The sequence below is a fragment of the Drosophila virilis genome, chromosome 3 (genome assembly GCF_030788295.1).
Source record: "Drosophila virilis strain 15010-1051.87 chromosome 3, Dvir_AGI_RSII-ME, whole genome shotgun sequence".
NCBI classification, from domain to species: domain Eukaryota; kingdom Metazoa; phylum Arthropoda; class Insecta; order Diptera; family Drosophilidae; genus Drosophila; species Drosophila virilis.
The window spans coordinates 16321312-16336400 of NC_091545.1; the positions used below are offsets into that span (position 1 = coordinate 16321312).

Here is a 15089-nt window from a genome sequence, read left to right on the forward strand (position 1 = left end):
GTCTTAAATTTTAAATCAAAATTCTTTTTCTTGGCAAATAATGTTGCAACATTAACAGGCCAATAGTTAAGTTATTCGAAAAATAAACGAAAAATGTTTACTAAAATTGATGTGTCTTAAATAACAAACATTTGCCAAATATTTTGGCCTTACAGAAAATTGATTAGCATTTGGCTATTTCCAGAATTTCCATCAATTTGAAAAGCAGAAAAAATACAACTGTGCATAAATCGATCAGCAATTGCATTTTTTGATTAGCATTTCCATTTGGCCAAAGTAATAAAGATTTGAATTTGCAAAACTCAATCCCTTTGCCCCACCTTACCCCGCGACAGCTACAGCACCTGGCCTTGTGCCCCAGCCAATGCACATAGATGTGCAATTTTTATGTATGCAGTTTTTGGGACAAATTCACATTGAACAATTGCTATGGATTCATTTTGCGTGAGAAATTTTCAATTAATATGCGCAATTGCAATCGAGTGCCAGAGTTTTTAGCATATTTTCCATAGTATTTTGTCTACCCTGCAAACGTAAAACTACAATGAAGGGTATCACAGTGCTTGCCCATTTCTGCAACTTATATTTAATTATTTTGGGATTCTTTTCGCATAGGTTTCCAAATTTCTATTAACAAGACATTTTTCTGGTGCTTAAATTGAATTAAAGTTTTAGTAAAATGTCCAGATCCAAGGGATCCTATCAGACCTCATTTCCTTATAGTAGAAGAGTTATGTCTTGTATGGCCCGTATTCCGAGAGTTGCTTCAAATACCTCGGCTCTTGTCTAAAGCATTAGCTCAAATCATTCCTCCAGAATTTTTTATTCTGAGGATTGTATAGAAATTGCATTAAATACCTCAGCTGTAGCTAGGGTATTTTCATGTCAAAACTTTTGCCTAAATCATTCCTTCAGATTTCATATTGTTTTTTTTTTGTTCTTTTTGCTTAGCATACGAAACTGCAGTCCCTTGCTGCAGTTACGTTTATGCTTTTGGCAGTGCTTTTTTTTTCTTCTTGTTTTGAATGGGAAGATGGGGTGCAGTAAGATAAAGGGGAGGGGGGGGGGGGGAGGCGGTTTATGAAGTCGCCCACTTTGTATTCAAGTGTAAATTGCATTGCAGCTGCGGCAGGGGTGGCAATTTTTGGTGGACTTAGCATTTCGGGTGGAACGAATGGATACAAACCATTTTGGCTGGGTGTTTTTGGGCCGTGTTGTCGCAGGTGGCACCACAGTGCCATATGTGAGAACGCCAAGTAGTTTGCCGCACTTGACAGACAACCATCCATCTATGCAACCATCCATCTAGCCAGGCAGTCAGTCAGCATTTCAGTCAGCCATTTCTTTGTTAGTTGATGTGAAGAATTTACAATTCAAAATGCTACAAAATTGTCTTCGGTTCGCGTGCAACAGCTATTTGACAGCTGTCAGTGGCGGACAACTTTTCTTACCGCATTCAGCGAATAGAGCTCAGAGAGCGAGAGAGCGAGAGAGCGATAGAGAGAGAGAGAGAGAGAGATAAGGCGAGAGAGATAGATATGGAAATATAGTGTGTGTGGAGCCAACATTTTCGTGGCGCTTTTTGTTGTAAATGCAAATTTTCAATCAAACCCGAGACGCCTGTGCCGCCGCTTGTATCAGCATTTCCATCAACATCTTTTAGGCTTTTGTTTCCTCTATGCCTCTCTTATCCGTTTTCGTCCACTTACTCTCTCTTTTGCGCTCGCTCTGTCTGCTTCTTTCTTTTTCGGATTGCCTGTCCATAGCAGTGCGCCTTTTGCATATGCAACACATTTCATTCACTGAGTTAGCAAGAGGCGCGCGAGCGCATACGCTAAAACAACAGCTCATAGTACAGTTGAGACAAAAGTCCATATGTTAGACAAAAATTTGTTGTCGAATTTCTGACAGAATTCATACATAACGTACAAGAATACTGTATATTAGTAAGAGACAGCAGGTATAAAATGCAGGCACACATTTTGTCGAAACCTAAAACAATTGCCGATAAATTTATCGAGAATATATTTTACTTCTTCATATGTTGCGTGAGTAAGTTTATTTAGTGTTAGGAAACGTTAAGTGAATAAATTTATCGATAAAATTCCGATAAAAGCATGTGAATAGTTTTTCGGCAAACAGTTCTCACTTTGTTCCCATTGTGTATGCAATTTTTGTCCTATTTTATTTCTGGACTTTTCACGCAAATGACAGAGGAAGTTGTTCGACAGTTGTTTCTTTTTTGGTTTTGTTATGCTTTGACATTAGGAATAGGAGAATTGCATACAATTTTAGTTTGCTTTCAGCTTTAAGTTGTGCGAGTTTTGTATATTTAAGTCTGCTTTTTGCCGGCACCTGTGGCATTACGTTTGCAAAGAGCAGATGAATTTGTTTTTCATGTGCCATAAAAAGTATAACAATATCTGTGTAAAGGCGCTCAGTGTAGTTTTACGCAAAGTGCCAAGGAAATGTCAATAAAGATTCATGTTCACAAGAGAAAAGCAAGCGATGGACAAAAATGCGTGGGCGAGAGAGAAAGAGCGTGGGACAATCCTACAGAAGCAACGCCAATTGGCCACATTAAAACAGAGCTTGTAAAAATATTTTGCTGGCAAGTAATGTCCTGGACAGCCCCAATCTTTAGCCCTCTTTACGCCTCGAGTGCTCTGCTCGCTCGCCACAGAAATATCCTTTTATGATTTATCCCAGCGGTGCCAGTTCAAAGTTGCACAAACATGCGGCCAACTATAACTCTGGCCCCCTTTTTATACTATCCGGGGACGTTTTTAATAAGATTGTGTGGGCGTGTGCCCGCAACTGCCACGGATATCTCTATACACTGCTGGCTGCTGCCGGCTTGAAAGTATGTTATTTAAAATTATTTATGTGTCAATTATTGAGGAATATTTTTCGTTTCTTTTTTGTATTGCGGCGCCCGAGCAGGGACCAAATCGAAAACTCGCCTCTGCACCAACACTTTGGCAATTTATGGAGCGCAAAAAGTATTAAATAGCTGGGTCATAAACTTGTACGAATTATTGTGCTTGTGGTCAGTTTAGTCTAGTTCTGTTCTGCAATTGCAGTTATTTATTTGGCAGGTCAGTGGGCCACTAAAAGTTGGGACAACGCAACCAAAATTAAAATAATGAACAAAAAACGTCAGATTAAGATGAGTTTTTTATTGTACGAATGAATTAAAAAAAAAAATTAATGATTATACATTATTATTAATCATTTTAATTTCATTATCATTATTTTTATTATTATTATTATTATTATTATTGCTATCATTATTATCATTATTAGTATTAGTATTATTATCATTATTAGTATTATTATTTTTATCACTTTTATTATTATTATTATTATTATTATTATTATTATTATTATTATTTTTATTATTATTATTGCTATTATTATTTTTATTATTCCTATTCTTAGTTTAAGATTGTCATTATCAAAGTGATCTGTATTAGCATTAATATATTTATCTTATTATTTTAATTATCATTTTACTGTTGTTTTATTAATAATTGAAATAATAAATGAATTTCGTGATATGATAGAAACTAAATTTAGTATGATAACAACTCTTCAACTCGACTGTGGCTTATGCTAATAAATATTAGACAAAGTCGAAAAAGAAAAAGCAGAAATGCATCTGACAACAATTTAAAAAAAACCCTTTTCACTTTTCAAAAGAGAATTATAAACGAAAACTATAAACGAATGTGAAAAATCCTTAAACAAAGCAACGTTAAAAGCAAAGCTAAAATATCAAAAATCGCGCATCATATGGTGTTGCAGTGTGTTTGTGTTGGTGTTGGTGTGGCACTTACGGGCGCCATGGCCCAGTTATTGTCAACAGGATGCGGCAAATATGCCACTTTTATGGGACGCTTCCGCATCCGGCCCAGCAGCCCGGCCTGGCCCAACCAGAGCGACCGAGTGAGGTAACAAAAGCGGATATAGTTGGTAAATTACGGCACAACCTGCGACTCGCAGCATGCACTGTCACGGGAAAAAAAACTCAAGCGAGCCAATACGAGAGACAGGGACAGAGCGAAGAGTGAGTGAGAGAGACAGAGAGAAAGATAGAGACACCGAGAGAGATGTAAAAAATGCAAAGTGCCAACGCACCAGGAAAAGTATCTAAGAGTATGTTGCGAAAATAAGACACCGGAAAGTTGTTGAAATGCAGCACATCGAATTATGAATACCCTTTTATATGTATTTTAAAAGGATAATTCTGACTTTATAAGATGTCTTTATTTTGATATTTGAAAAACTAAAAGCATTGCATATTTGATATTTAATATTATATTTGATTAAAAAAATTATTGAGAATATATATATCAATAGAATATGAAGGTATATTTCGAATTTTTATCGTACCTGATCCTTTAGAATGAATAAAACTTTGTTCTTTTAGTTGTTGGGATTTGGTAAGTTATTTCTTATATTTGTAGTTCAAGTTTGCAGCGCATAATTTTTCTCCAAACGTAGTTCTTATGTTTGTTAGTATTATTTGTTTATATCTGTCTTAGGGTATGTATTGCTGCATTTCTCAATTCATCTTAAAGTGTGTCTTGGACCAGAATCGAATACTTATCAGTATTTTGCATTTTGCGCAATTCTCTTAGAAGAGAAAAAAAAAAGTTGAGCCTGCTTTTATCTGTTCAATTTGCGATCACGAAACTAAGCTTATAGAGACTCATAACAGAGTCATAATACTCTATGCAAGCATATAAAAATGGCATATTAAATGTGGCATAGGGCGTAAGAGAAAAAGGGGAAGGAAGGTTGGGGTAGACGGGCACACGGGCATTCGGGCACACGGGCATGCGGCAACTGGTATCGATAGCAACAGTTGCAGTTTGCAGTCTTCAGTTTGGTAGCAGCCGGAAGCAGCTGGTGGCAGCTGTTGGTGCCGCATTTTTAAGTTTTACGTGTGGCACGTGCGGCAAACATTGCCCAGCGAAGGCATGAGCTTGTCGTAGATGCAAAACTCTTAGATGCAGATGGAGCTGTAGACTTTCCTGCCACACGTGCGTCTCCCTGTTCCCCTCCCTCTCTCTGTCTCTCTTTCTCTCTCTCTCGTACTCTATCCCGGCTTGCCCCTTGTTTTGGTCGCTTTGTTTCACGACTTTCAGCCGCGCGTAAAAGTAAAGAAAAACTGTCAGCTTTGCTGCGGGCGATGGGGCGTAGCTCGGTGCACTTTAAGCCACGGCCCGCCACAAGTTTGAGTTACGGGGCCGCATTGTCAACATGCAATCCGCAATCTACAATCTGCACAGCTGCGTAAGTGCGGCCAACTATGGCAGTCCTGAGAGAAACCAGCGCTGATTGGCCCTACATCTCAATGTGGGGCACTGCAGCAGTTGCCAGGGCAGCGGAGCAGCAATTGGGACCACTGAAATCACTTAGCAATCGGGCTGGTTAAAGCTGATTTAGAAAGAGGTGATTGAAGGCAAACTAAGCCTATCAAATGTATGCAAAATATAAATCCTATATAGAGATCTTCTAGCTTAGGCTAGAGATAGTTGCCCAGCTTTTATGTGTTATATAAAAATTGTTTTCAATGCCAGTGTAATTGTTGAATCGGCGACCGACGCAACACAACCCATTTTCACGTTTATTGGGCTACAATTTGGCTTTTAATGAAATTGTTAGCAATGTTTTTAGTATAAAGTTAAAGTTTTTTTTCGACTATGCAACAAATTTGATAATTTTATCTATTCAAATACTTTAGCATAGTCCTAATAGCTGAGCTGGGCAAATTGTTGGGCACAAGAAACCAGCTCAAATATGCCACAAAACCGAGCACAAAAGTGTCGTAAAATAAAATCAAAATGTAAGACACAAAAAGTACAAAAAAAAATAATATCAAAAAAGAAACACCAAAAGCAAACTTTGAACTTTAAATAAATTTTTTTGACTTTAGCAGTCAAGTGCAGTAAAAAAAAAGTAAAAACTACAGCAACAAAGTTCTTAAAAAAAATGTTATGTGTGGGAAATAAATGAGAATGGTCGAGTAGGAAAATCTCGACTTGGGCATACCTCTGACACGAATCTGCCAAATGTTTTGTATTCTATTTTATATAAAGATACCAAAAAGAAATTTTTTAGACTTAAGTCAAAATGCGGTTGAATTAAATGGTTTTCCTCTCATTAAGTAGAAGATGAAGTAGCTGCAAGTTTTTAAATAATGTGAACACTTTCCTAGACACCTTTCAAGATTTTGAAAAGAGAGCACAAACAAAGTCGATTCCTGAAAAAAATAGATATAGCTTTACCAAAGCTGTACAAATATAATGCTTACAGGGTATATCGAGTGCTGGAACATTAAGAGCAACCACAACTTGGCTACTCATGTACAACAAAATGGTGGGGGGGAAGAAAACGCGCTGAAATAATGGGCCCAAAAGCCTTGGTATTAAGTTGAGTTGAGTTTAACCAGTAGGATGCAGTTGGAGCAGCCAGTCAGGAGCAGGATGTGTGCTCTGCTCAAGGATATGAGCGGGCATAAAATTTAATGCCTGATGCCAGTGGCTGTGCCTGAATTTGGTAGACTTTGGCGCAAGTATATGTCAAAGAGGAACGACAGGAGCAGCCACAGCGGCAGCATCGCCACATGCAAGTTCTCGGCTCTGTTGCATTATGAATGCCGCATAATTTAAGCGCATTGCTGTCCTGTGCAGACGAGAAACAGCTCACATGCACTTTAAACTCGTCGTCCGGCCTGCCCTTGCGCATATTGCAGCGAATTTTTAAATTAATTTGACTAAGTTGTCCTGCAAGTGTTTGCGTAATGCTTTAAAATCTCGCCCAAAAACTTGTGAAGCTCTCCTTGCTTTTATTCTGCACAGTCGATGTGTCCTGCTTGTGACCACTTTTTGGTTTGGTCAAGTGTGCTGCGTGTGTGTCGTGTCCTCCGACGCTCTAACTTTGGCTCAAAACTTGGCAGTGCGAGTATTTACAAGTACTCGAAATTGAGTTGCACTGCAGCTGAGACGTGCCCAATGACAGGATATTACGTGCATAAGTGAGCGAAACGATTCGGTTGATGTTTGCAATTGTTTGTAATGAGCCTAAAAGTAAAAATATTCCTGATGTTCCCTCATTTACAGGCACTCACATAAATTAGTGCTAGCTCGCTTAGAACATCTTGAGCTTTTGAGCGATTCTCATATTCATGGTAGTTATAGAATAGATAGGTACGATTTACCTCATAATTCGAATGCTAGACTTTACCATTAATAATAATTTCAATGCTTAGTTCTATAATACATAATGGTGTCAACATAATAAATCATGTTCAAATAAGTTAAATATTGCCCTTCTTTGCGATTCTCATGAATTTAAATAAGCCTCGCAGGCTTAAATACCTCACTTTATATATTATTTATAATATTTGTAGTTCATTCAAGACGTTCAAGCGTGTGCAAATTTATATTTACAGTCTCCAGCATTTAAACTCAACACATATGTAATTGAATATGGCTTATAAAGCACATTGGCCGCAAATTGGCTTTTAAAGCGCTTCTATTAAGTGCCTGCAAATTTTTGCAACAGCATATATCTCACAAACATTAATTTAATATGCTGTTACAGTTCTTCTTTTTGATTTACATATTGATTGTCATGTGCCACAATCCAACCCTTAGCTTATGTCGAGTTATTCTTAAAAAAAGCCCCTCAAAATAATAAAAACTACATTATGTGGCCGATAAAAAGAATGATACATAATAAACATTGCATTGTTTGATTACTGCTCGAACCATGGCTATGACAAATACGTGCAACGGAAATGAGCATAAAGGACACGGACAGCGACCAGCTGGAATCTGTACAGAGTGTCCTTTATGCATCAGCGATATGGATATGTATGAGAATGTGGATGTGAATAGAGATTTAGCTATCGATATGGATGGCATGGTATGCAATGAATATCTAATCTATTTTTGATGAATCGCAATTGTCAATTTCAACGATGCAAGCAAAGCAAATGCTTCAAAGGCGCTGACAAATTATTGTTGTATATGAAGGCTGACCAGAGAATAGCAGTTAAGTTAGCAGTTACTTTAAGCTAGTGTTGGAAAATACAATTTTTTGAAAGAAACCATTTAAATAGTTTTATAATTTTAAACAAGCTACAAAAGCGAGGCTTCAGCAGTATCACGAGCTATCTCAGCTCTATTACCTATCTCTCTATTGCCGTTAATTCCCAAACAGTTAAGGCAAATATATATGCTTTACAACAAATTTTGATTCTCTTATATTTCTTAATAGAGAACATATTGTTAGAGCATATACAAGTCTGTACTCGTCTGTGTTACCTTCTGCATTTACTCTATACACTTTTTTTACTATCGAATTGTATTCATAATGCATTAGAAGTGCTCGGCCAACATGTGCCTGGGTCTAGTTGTGCATTGTTTGGGCACTTCTGGACAACCATTGATGTTGTTGCTGATGATTCTGCTTTCGTATGCACAAAAACAGTGAGTGCCATGTAGAAATTGTCATCAATAAAATAAATTGTTGTGTCTATTATTTCTGTTGCATTTGTATTTCTATTTGTGCTTTTTTGCTTTGTTTATTTTATTGCAATTGGTCCTGTAAAATTAACAGAAAATATTAAACCAGCAATGAATTCAATTGTTCTGCACAGCGTTTGGGTTTGGTTAGTGGAGATCCATCAATTTTGTATGGATTACGAACTCAGACCGCGCGGGACTGCCAAAAGGGTGAACCATTTCATGTTATTGATGTGTACTATAATTTACACTTAGTCCCTTATAAAAACAACTCATTGTAAAAAAGTCGATAATTTAATGAATGATGGCTAAAAAATTCATTTGCCCGCACGCTACTTTTGTTTTAAAAATTTATGCAACTTTTTGTTTATATTTAATAACTTTGTAAATTCATAATCCACATTTCCTTGTCGTAATAAAAAATTGTAAACAGATAAAATATGGTATATGTAGAAATCAAATTATAAAGACCTACCTATTACTTGGTGGACTATACCGAATATTTTTTAATTGCAAATGCAGAGTATCTGCATTTGGATGCCAGCAAAAACTACGGCTAGTTCGAATGCTTTGTAATTAATAATTGATGTGCCTAATTGGATTATGTGGCGCACTTGCAAATGCTGTGAAAAATTTGTTCGTTTCCGTTTCAATTCAATGGCCAAATATCGATAGAGCAAAAACTAAAATGTTTAACTCTAAAATAATTGTGTATGATAGAATAAGAATCGAACATTGCGAACACACGAGCGTTCGAAATGTGACAAGCCCAAACTGATATCAAAGGTTGGGAATGGCAGAGGGGGGGCTTAACATAAAGTTCTCTTCTGGCATAAAGTTTTGAATCAATGTTTTGATGTATCATTAAGTACACATCATAGTATTTGGGGAAGAAAGAACTCAATTTTTGAATGGAGAATTTCAAATAAACATTTTATTATGTTGCCAGCAAGTGTTTTTAAATGCAATATTATTATGGTATTTGGTGCTATTATTACTGAGAGTCATACGAAGAAATCATTTTAAGCTAGTAGAGGTTATAGTACATTTTTATTCATAGGAAATTGTAGCATATTATGAAAATGTAATTTTATAATTCCCTCCAATACGATTTATATTAATGAACCAATTACATGCTTTTATTTTTTGTGTATAAGTTTTGCTGTTTTCTAATAAAGTTTACTTTTTAATGTTTGTGTGTGCCTGTGTGTACTATGTATGTATACAGGCATGTGTATACTTATATATAAGTGCATGTGTGTATGAGAGTGCCGCCTTTCCATGCGATTCTCATGAGAAGTAAGGCCTATAAGTTCTCATGCTTTGATTAAAAGTTGATTATGCAATCTAATGCGCTTTATTTTAGCTCTCAAGTTCTTTCACTCGGATATCTTTATACCTCATTATATTTTATTTCTCATACATTTACTTTAATACACTCTCCTGTTTTATTTTGTTAATATTTCAGTGATGTGATTCGCATATAAATCCGTATTTAAAGTAATAAAATAATAATGCCACAGGCATGTGAATATGTGAATATTTGGGTAAGTTCGTAATCACACATATATATTTTTGTATAAATAAATATAAATAAGAATAAAAGTAATTCTCCCCATTAGAATATGCATGTCATAGGCATGTCTAAATAACTAAATGTCACAGCATGTCCTTTTAAAAAAGCTCAAAACTGGCAAGTCTCAGATACAACCTTTTATCGAACCCTTTGGGGTCATGCAGTTTTCAATTGTCTCAGGCCTTAACAAAGATATTGCAAGCGTCTTTCAAGCATCTTTTAGCCCAGTTGTTGTCTATCTAAATGCTGCACATTAATAACAAAAGCAACGGACACAGATACACAAAAGTTTGGCTTATAAATATGCCCGACTAAATGAACTGCCTCATAAGATTGACGACGAGAACTCAACAAGGCACTGGCCTATAAAATTTACAGCAAATGCCAAAACAAAAGGCTGAAATCTTGTAAATTTTCGAAGGCAAGGCAAAACAATTAAACAATGAAAAGTGGACAGTCAAACGGCTGGGATGCCAACAGAACAGGTGTGACCAGGTACTTTTGCCTAGTTACGGCCCTGTCTGCACTTCATCATCAAGAGCCAACTGCTGTTGGCATTACTCAAGGCATTTAGCAAGACGATGTTGTTCATTAATGCGCTTTTGAATACCCTGCAAGAAGGGGAAATTCGTGAAAATGAGTAGCTATCTGGTGATTGTTATACGAATTTTATTGTTGGTAATTTACAGAAAGATCTGTTGGGCTTTTTAATGTTGAAAAAAATTAAATATTGGATTCAGCTAGATGATAAAAATTATTTATGTATTAAACATGTGCTATAGAACAAGATGCCTCCCTCTGCTCTTGAGTCTGGATCGTCTGTGAGCCTCACGCAGGGCTTACTCAGTATGGCTTGACATAGGGTATCTCATAGTCCAGCACTGATTAGCAAGTTAGGCAGTTGTTGGCCAGACAAAGGCGCGTGCCAGTTGCCTGCAGAGAACAGCGGCGCCTGTAAGCAGACAACAACAAAATTATTATTTATAAATTGCTTGTATGTTCTTCTGTGTGTGTGTTTCTGTTGTGTCTGCTTGTGTGTGTGTGTGTGTGTATGTGTGTGTCTATGGCATAGCAGCAACACCTTTAGCCAAGCAATCGCCCCTTTTGGACTCCTCTGGTCCCATTGTCTGATACTTCTGCGCCGGCAAAATCTTTTGACTTTTGTATAAAGTTTTCAAGTTGGAAGGGAGTTTTTAGCGAGTCCAATGTTTTGATGTTGTTGTTGTCGCTTTGCCTATTGGCATTTATTGTGTGCGTTCCGGCTTAGGCCCATTGTACTTGGAGGCCTTTTGTTAAAGTGTTCCAGCAACCTGCAAAATTATTGCGCCTGCATTGCTTTGGCAGTTCAAGTGCAAAGCAAAAAGGCACGACTTAGAGGCTGAGCAAAAGACAGAGACTGAAAATGTGGCCATGACTAAAAGAGACAACACTATATTTTTTAATTAAATACTGAATGCCAAATTGTACAAATGCTTGCTTTCAAATTCTTCAGGCAATTAAAACTCTTTTGTTATCAGGTTTTTTGGGGCGGTTTTTTTTTTTTTGGCATTTTATGCGCTTTTTACATTTCAATACACAAATTTGATTGCAATGCTTGCATGTGCCGGACATGCACTTGTTATAATATTTTCTTGTTTTTTTTTTTTGTAAATGTTCCTGCCATTTTTTAAATTTTAAATCGGAGCTATACGAAAGCCGATCTCTTATTAAAAACTCGGTCGAAAGTAGAGTGCAGATGAATTAAATTTGCTCTAGACAATTTCACTTTATGAGGTGAAATATACGTGAATTGTACGCAAATCAACAGGGAAACTTACTCTAGCTCATTATTTGAGAAGATCTGGGTGTAAATGTATAAACCACTGGATCATAATTAATTATAATTAAAACTAACTACAATCTGCCTAATAAGTCAATGCGAACAGCTTCCTAAGTATCCAACACTTACCCCATTTCCAGGCCACACACACACACACACACACACTTGAAATGTCAATTGAGCTGCAGCTCGTAATTAAAGATCAAATAAGAAAAACAAGAGTACACGAAAAGTAAATGGAAATGAAAGGAAAACATGTTGCTGGGAAACTAAAGCGTTTAGCATTATGCGCGGCATTTAAAACTCATTTGAGTCAGGAACCTATGTGAAGAGCTGAAGAGCGGAAGTGCAACTGCTGGCCCAGACGTTGGCATGTGCTACTTGATGTTGTGGCTCTTCTTCTTCGGCAAGTTGTTGCTGATGTTGTTGTTGTTTTTGTTGCAACATTTGTATAACGTTATTTCCCAACTGAGTTAAGTAGCAAAGACTCCCACATTTGCCCACCCTCATATCGCATAATTACGCAAAGTGAACGCTGAAAAAAGTCGGCCCAATAAGGGAATGGATGAAAGGGGCGGCTGAGAGTGAGGATTGAGGGGGGGGGCATAAAAAAGAACTGTAATTAGTGGTGCGAAATTAGTGTTATCCTCGAGCGCAAAAACATTGGAAAAATCCCACAACACCTCCTCTCCATCTGGTCTCATCCCATGCAGCTCCAAGCAGCGGGCTCAAAAGTGAAATGAAACACACGCTGATAGTTTTTTAATGTGTGTGCGTATGTGTGTTGTGATGTCTGAATGGAAGCAGGTGTAAACCATGCTGGCATGAACCCTGCTGCTTTCAAGGCACTTGCCATCACTGCGCTGCCCCTCGGACTCCCAATACCCCCCTCAGATCCACCCCACCTGAGCGCCAGTGAGGCAGAAGCTTAGCAAATGCCCGAGCTGCGAGTCGTCAGCTTCATAAAGCGTGATATTTGGGTCAACAACTCGACTGCGACTGCGGCTGCGACTGCCAGCATAGTCGAAGGGGGATTGGTTGGTTGATGGGTTGGTTGGGTGTGGTGCTGGGCTGCCCGGGCAGGCAGAATCGACATAGGGCGTCGATTGGGGAGCTTTGGCGCGCCAAAAACTTTTTATGAACTGTTAAATTTCCAATTAGCGCTGATTGTTGCGATTTAACAGAAAACAAACAGCGCGTGTGAGGCTCCACTTTAACAAGGTGGAAGCCCAAGGAACAAGATGGATGTACTATGCGATACGAACAGGTGCTGCAGTTTTTGAAAGGCTCGCATATGTTGCAGTCAGCTCTTGAAAAAAGGTACAAAGGCGTTCGTTAGAAAAGTGTTAAACATTTTGCCAATTGCAATTATTTGACATTTTCCTTTGCTTTACTCTTCTTAAACGTTTACCAAATCAAAGCTGCCAAGCTAAACATAATTGTTCTCTTCTATCAAGAGCATGTCAACTGGGTTAGAAAATTAAAACCAAATAAGAAATTAGGAGAAAAGTAGGCAGCTTTAAACAGGTCTACGAGGTTTATTTTTTGCCATTCTCATCTGTTTGTCAATTCGACTGGGACCTAGATTTAATTTAATTTAAAAAAATCGACATTTTTAGTATTCAAATAAACATAAACTAAAACTATATAAATTGACCTCAGATGTAAACCTCATCGTAGTTATTAAGCTTACTTTCAGAAGTCCTTTGGATGAGTTTCAAGTACATAAAATTGTTAGAAACTTCTTCACGTGCTGTTTAATAGCTTCAATTAATAGTTTATGCACTTGACAACGTTGACCGTCTGATACTTTGAGCCGAGGCGCCTTGTTTGCCTCTTGTGTGCCTTTTCTTTTTGCTTGCTTTTGTTTTTGGACTGCACATGTCAACGCCCATGCTCAGACGTGAAAAGTGAGCTGCGGCGGGGTGAACCTTGAGCTTTTTTTTTTTTTTTATCGCCATAATGTGTATGCACACGTATCCACATGTATTTGTATCTACGAATATGTGTATCTGTATCGCAATATCCATGCGATATCCGCATATCCTGTTGCAACAGGCAGCCTGTCCGCCTGTCCGCCAGCCCCCAACCCAGTCGCCCTCAACGTTTCTCCCAACAGATGAATGTCTGTTAAATATTTATGAGCATCGAAATGTTGCCTCAATGCATATTATAACAAATGAAACGTCAATTTCATGCGGAAAATGCAAACAGCCTCGGACCAGGGAGCAGGAGCCAAGACCGGAGCTCGAATGAGGAGATGCTTCGGTTCCACTGCGGCCATCATTGGATTCGCTGTGTGAATGCTTCTGTGCATGTGTGTGCCTGTTTGCATGTGACATGCTTTCTTGCTCATATCCAGCTGGAGCCTACGGCCATTTGCCAGTACACCTAGGTGCGGCCAGTTTTTGTGGGCGTGCCTGCCGGCAGTACTTGCTTGCGTTTGGTTTCTGCACAATTTCATTATGGATTTTTATGCATGTCCCCAAGCATTTTACCTGTTTTCAGGTATTTTATTTCAGTGTCCAAATTCAATAATACGGCAAAGTTCTTAAAGCTAATAACAGCGAATAATGATTGATATTAATTTAAGTTCGTGGAGTTAATATTTTTCCTATATGTGTGCCGATCGCAGCTCCTAATATAGTTAAGTTGAACTTTTTATTAACTTTAATGAAATGTAAATGTCCGGCATTGCGCTGTGCGTTTCAAGTTAAAATCTACCGAGCCGGCAATTCGATCTGTTTAAAATGTGCTGCCCGAGAAGGCAACTCATTTTTAATGGCAAACGTCAAAAGTTGTGCAACTGCCAGGCCGCAAAGCGTTTTAACTTTATGCTAATTAACTAAGCGCTCCCTCGCGCCCGTTGAACAGAAAATCCCTAGCTAAAAACGATTAAACGTCATTAGCATTATAATAGCATGGCGACTTTGACTTTGAACGTGAAGCTCAAGTATCCGTCTATATATCCCCGCTGACTTCCGCTGACCCCCAATCCCCAGCTAATGAATGGCCAGCCATTCATCTTCATATTATCAGCACCAGCAGCAGCAGCATCAGCATCAGCATCAGCAAGGGTTTCAGTTTAATTGTAATTAAAGTGATTATTAAGGCACAAGTGCTAAAGATTTTTTTCCTTCTATACTCTGTATGC

The 15089-nt window shown here is 37.9% G+C and overlaps 1 long non-coding RNA gene across 2 annotated transcripts in view; it reads left to right on the forward strand.

Moving 5' to 3' along the window:
* Window positions 1–15089, forward strand: part of LOC116650694 (uncharacterized) — a 147143-nt gene that overhangs the window by 92648 nt on the left and 39406 nt on the right. For both annotated transcript variants that reach the window (XR_004303741.2, XR_004303740.2), the window contains one exon: window positions 10009–10087. This is a non-coding gene — a long non-coding RNA (uncharacterized lncRNA). The remainder of the gene's footprint in view (window positions 1–10008; window positions 10088–15089) is intronic.